The sequence below is a fragment of the Nematolebias whitei genome, chromosome 12, assembly GCF_014905685.2.
Source record: "Nematolebias whitei isolate Nwh7 chromosome 12, NemWhi1, whole genome shotgun sequence".
Taxonomy (NCBI): Eukaryota; Metazoa; Chordata; class Actinopteri; order Cyprinodontiformes; family Rivulidae; genus Nematolebias; species Nematolebias whitei.
The window spans coordinates 36,298,842-36,304,489 of record NC_056509.1 but is presented as its reverse complement, the minus strand read 5'-3'; the positions used below and the strand labels follow the sequence as shown (position 1 = coordinate 36,304,489).

Here is a 5,648-nt window from a genome sequence, read left to right as displayed (position 1 = left end):
GATGGATGGATGGATGGATGGATGGATGGATGGATGGATGGATGGATCCTGTTTGTGCAGTTTGACTCAGGAAGGATGATTTAAAGTTATTTTGATTTGATTGATTGAAAGCGATTTTGCACGATCTTGTAGCAGTCAAAGCGTGTGTTGAGAATGCCTCTCAGCTACTACCACAACTGATTACAGCTCAATATCTATGAAAATCAGTAATTTTCATTTTTGTGTTCACTAAAGTCTATTAGCTGTGGCAGACATCTTGAATTGGATTCACTCTTAAAGCTGTAGATGTACTTCTAATGATTATCCTTTGAGTGTTTCATTAAAATCTGTACTGTGGCCCATGAGATATTAACAGACAGGAACACAGGTTAAAACATCCTTTTGGTGGCAGGGCAATAAAAATCAGCATGAAAGCAACTAAATACAATAAAAACATTATGAATTTAGCCTCTTGAGATATGTGGACGTTGGCCTCACTGCACCAAACATAAGCTCAAACGAACGCTGTATTACCAAACGTCAATTTAAAATATGACTTCGCCTTTAAAAAATACTTTTACTTTATCATATTTATGTTTTTCATACACTCTAGAGACCGCGCGAAAAGAAAGGACAGCTTTTTTCCACCTTCTGGACACTTCAGGCGCCTCTGCGTGACTGAAGCAGAAGCGTCTTTATGTCTTTATGTCTATATTCTGATTTACCTCATTTTGTATTTTGCTTGGTGTGTTACCGGTTGTTTTGTCTGTACAGCACTTTGGTTGGCCTTGTAGCTGTTTTAAGTGCTTTATAAATAAAGTGGTATGGTATGGTATGGTATGGTATGGTATGGTATGGTATGGTATGGTATGGTATGGTATGGTATGGTATGAAGCCTGCTCTTTCACACACCACAGGCCGAATATGAAACGAACAGTATATACGCTGAAAACATGGCGGCCTCTTTGGCTCTCTCGTGTCTGTCTGGCAGCGTGGACAGACTAAGCCCCTCTGCTCAGCTGTCATAATTTGTTAACGAGTCTTTTCAGGATGGGGGAAAACAAGAAAAAAAGAGAAGGCAGAAAGAAAGAAAACTCTTCATGAGGGGACTGAAAGCAGCGGTCCATCCAGAGAGGGAACCCAGGGGCGACATCAGACCGATTTCAGACCAGCTCGTGATGGCATCCCTGTATATTTTAATATTAATGACTGTGGCTGCAAAGCCGTCTCTATGCGCTTATCCAACAGGTGCCCCAGCCCCACTCGAGTCGGGATCAGTCAGCTTTTCTCCACCACCGCTGGTCAGTAAAGACCGATGAAGAGGATGAAGGCCGAGAGCAGAAGAAAGGGACATAAAGAGTGGAAGAGGAGTTAGAGAGTCAGTGTGAAGGAGATTTTGAGTCACTTTCTCCAGCTAAAACACAGGTCGATATTCACCCCCCTGCACACACACACACACACACACACACCTCCCTCCTCCAGTCCCTTGAGAAAGAGATTGACTTTTGTTTGGAGTTTGTGAGAAGTGGGAATCAGAAGCGGGACAATGGGACTCCCCACAGCGAGAGGCTGAGAGGAGCCATCTCAAATCAGTCAGCCAGGGGACTGACTAATCCGTCCATTGTCCCTCCCCAGCCACCGGCCGCACATCAACACATTCGGCCCTCATTGTCCCCCACCCTCATGCAGCAGGATTTGCTCTCCCCAACAGCCAGTTTTGTCCACGGCAGTTCGAGCGGAAGTTTCTCACTGACAATTTGCCCCAAATAGATTTGTCAGAGCGTCCAGCAGCACCACGCCGACCTGCGGGTTCCTGTGGGTTTGGATCCTGGTTCTGAGACTGTTGGGGCGCCTGATGTGATAGCAAGGCCCATGGGCAATGTGTAAATGTGTCTATGTGCACAGGTGGGAGACGTGTTGGCAGACACGGCAAATGATAATGTAAGGCTTCCCCTCACTGACTGAGAAAATGTTAAAACTGTGATTACAGCAGAAACTCTGAGCCTGAAGCTTAAAACAAGTGAAAGGTCCAGTTGGTCCCAAATGAAAAGCTGCAACTTCAAATACTCCACCTCTTAAAGTGGAAATAAAAGTCTAACACTGAAGGAATGCATGTCACCCACAACCTTTTGTGCCAGACAGGTCATCTGGATGGTTTCTTTTTTGTTGTTGTTGTTGTTGTTGAGACATTTCATCCTTCGTCCAAAGGACTTCATCAGTCTGAGGAGCCACAACAAACTCAGTTCTACAAGAAGCACACTCACTTACTGGGCCAACAAGTTTGCTGGTGATAAGATGGTTTCTAGGACCCGCCCTCTCCCCTGTCGACTACTCTGAGGCAGCCATAGCCAAAGTGGATCAAAACATCAAAGTTCATGCTCAATAATCCAGGTACAAAAAAAATCCAACAAAGTTCAATCAGGTCATCTGGACAGTTTCTTTGTTTATTTTTTTTTTGGTTGAGACGTTTTGTCCTTCATCCAAAGGACTTCATCAGTCCAAGGAGCCACAACTAACTCAGTCACACAAGCAGAGGGCGGGCCCCAGGAACCATCTTATCACCATTTAACTGGTTGGCCCACTAAGTGAGTGTGCTGCTTGTGGAACTGAGTTTGTTGTGGCTCCCTGGACTGATGAAATCCTTTGGATGAAGGACAAAACGTTTCAACAACAGCAACAACAACAAAAAAAAGAAACCTTCCAGATGACCTGACTGAACTTTGTTGGCATTTTTACCTGGATTATTGAGCATGAACTTTGATGTTTTGATCCATTTTGGCTATGGCTGCCACAGAGGAGTCGATGGGGGAGAGGGCGGGTCCTAGAAACCATCTTATCACCATCAAACTGGTTGGCCCATTAAGTGAGTGTTCTGCTTGTGGAACTGAGTTTGTTGTAGCTCCCTGGACTGATGAAGTCCTTTGGACGAAGGACAAAACGTCTCAACAACAGCAGCAAAAAAGAAACAGTCCAGATGACCTGATTGAACTTTGTTGGATTTTTTTACTTGGATTATTGAGCATTAACTTTGATCTTTTATGCCAGTTTTGAAGTAAGATCATCTCATGTTATGTTTGGTCACATTTTGTAAATAAGTTTATGCATGATTTCATTCTGAATTATGAGAGCTTGTAAGATGTGTTTTCACCTGAACTAGGCGTGGGGGCTCACTCTCTCAGCTACTACCACACCACATTTCAGCTCAATGCCTTTTAAATTGGCTGTTATAATCATTATTGTTTTGGATAATGTGGATTAGCTGTGGTGGTCATCTTGACTTCAAATGTTAACGAGTCGTCGATGTGCAATCAATCATTACTTTCTGTGAGTTTCACTAAAATCTGTCTTGTGGTTTGTGATATATTTTGTTCAAGCGCACACAGACTTTTTGTACTTTTGCTAAGCTGGCAATTAAAAGAACTCTGCAATATTTTGAGTGGACAAACAAACAAATTTCACTGGATCCTCTAAAAGTGTATCAGATTTGGTGAAAATAATTATGTTAAGTGTTAATAACAGTGATTATTTATTGCTTCGTTGCATTTATTATTCTATAAACTGTTGGGTCATTTAATCAAAGTCAAACTTCATTAGTTTGCTACAATACGAAAATTATGAAATGACCATGAGTCACAGAACACTTTAGATTTTAATACTTTTTAACACATTTTTTTGTACTCAAGCATTTATTTTTTATATAATTTGATGCCTTAGTTATCCTATTTATATTCTGCCAATATTTGGTTTCAAAATAAAAGCATTAATTGTTAAAAGTATTCTTGTTAAACTGTAACTAAATGTTTAGATGTCAGAGCTATTTTGTGCCAACTGTTTTATAACCAAATGTGCTCAGATATTTGATTCACACGTTTGATATGGAAACCTGGAACCTGCTGTGGGCACGTGCACGCACGGTGCGCGACCCTTGTTGATCTTTTCAAACAGGTAATCTGCATCTGCTTAATGGCGCCTTTTAGAAGAACTGTCCGTGGTGCTGAAATTAGACGATACATTTTTCCTGTTTGAAAACGGGACAACAAATTTAAGACCGTATTGTTCAAGGAGTACATTTTTGCACATACTTTTGGTTATGATACGTGCACATTTATTATAATATTCTGGGACAGCAGGCTCTTGTCAGTCCACCTTGACTGGACACCATCAGCGCCTGGGAGGACCATGATCTCTCTGACCACTCTCAAAGGACACGCAGCTGTATAAGCCTTTAGTCACCTCTTTATTTGTTCTCTGGAGCTTAGGGACTTCTTCCTAAAGCCAACTGGTTTACGCCTGGTTGGTTAGGGGCCTGGACAGTGATAGCAGAGTATAAAAGGTGATTAAACTGCAGCTTCTGGGTGGTGAATTCCAATTACAAAGGCTTAAAAAAATACATGTTTGAAAATATAAACTTTTTTTTTAATTCATGTGAAATGGTTGCAACAGAAATTATTTTTCTCTGCAGGTTAGCTGGAATTTCCCATAGAGGGTGAGAAGTTCAATCATCCAGGACAGACTCCCTGAAGTATAGAGCCACTGCTCCTCCATGAGGATCAAGTTGAGGTGGTGCAGGCATCTAATATACATTTAATATCTAATACACCAGGGGTGGACCACGAATGGCCCAAAAAGGTGATCAAAGCACTGAAACAATCAACTGGCAGTCACTAAAACAGATTCAAAGAAGATTAGGGACACTTAGAAAACTGATCAACTTGTACACTACTTTATATTCTGTTAAAATTGTTCAATTCAATTCATAAATACTTCATTAATCCCAAAGGGAATGTTGTTGTAACAACAACAATGTTGTTGTTCAAATTCCCTTTATCAATTCTTAAACCAACTGCAAATATTTTAAAAGGTCTGTGGTGCTTTGTACCATGAAACAGAAGAAAATATTAGGAACAATTTAATTATAGCCAAATGTTCACTTAATATTATTGATTTAGAGAAGCTCTGAGAACCTGGATAGATAAATAAAAATAATTATATATACATATATATACACCATTAAATTTGCAGAAGGTCTGCATTTGCATTAAAAAAAATCACTCAGAGCTGCAAATAACCCGTGGGCCACATTTTTGAGCACCACCCCCGGATGGTTTTCTGAGAATGTCCAACTGGAAGAAGACCTGGAAAGACCCAGAACATTCTGAAGAGATTGTCTTTTAGCTGGCCTGGGAAGGAAGAGGTGGCTGAAAGAGATGTTTGAGTCTCTCTAGCCGCTGTCCTATGGATGGATGGATGGATGGATGGATGGATGGATGGATGGATGGATGGAAAAGCAATCAGGGTTGGTTTAAAACTTTTGCACAGGACTGTGTGTCTCAATAAGTCACGTGCTTGGTCTCCTGCGTGTTTTAGTGAAAATGTCCACTGAGCTCCATCGGGAGCTCTTTCAGTCGCTTCAGCATCTAAACACCGATGTGTTCAAGTTTTCTCTCTCATGCACATAATGAGCGCGCACGTGTGGTCTCCCCGCTTTGACTTCACACGTTTTTAAAGTCCATCCTATAGTTTGTCAAGTACCCTGCCCCCATCCCCCAGCCCGTTAAAAACAGATACAAAACCCACCACCACCCTCCCTCCTCCAACACCTCCTCCACCTCCCCCCTTTTGTGAGCGTCATTTCATTGACTGTTGGAGGAGAAGGGAGTCACTAACTG

General features: G+C 41.6%; 1 protein-coding gene across 1 annotated transcript in view; it reads left to right on the top strand.

The window, feature by feature from the left end:
- The window catches only part of nr2e1 (nuclear receptor subfamily 2, group E, member 1), a 13,620-nt gene that overhangs the window by 546 nt on the left and 7,426 nt on the right, over positions 1-5,648 (top strand). The window lies entirely within an intron of this gene.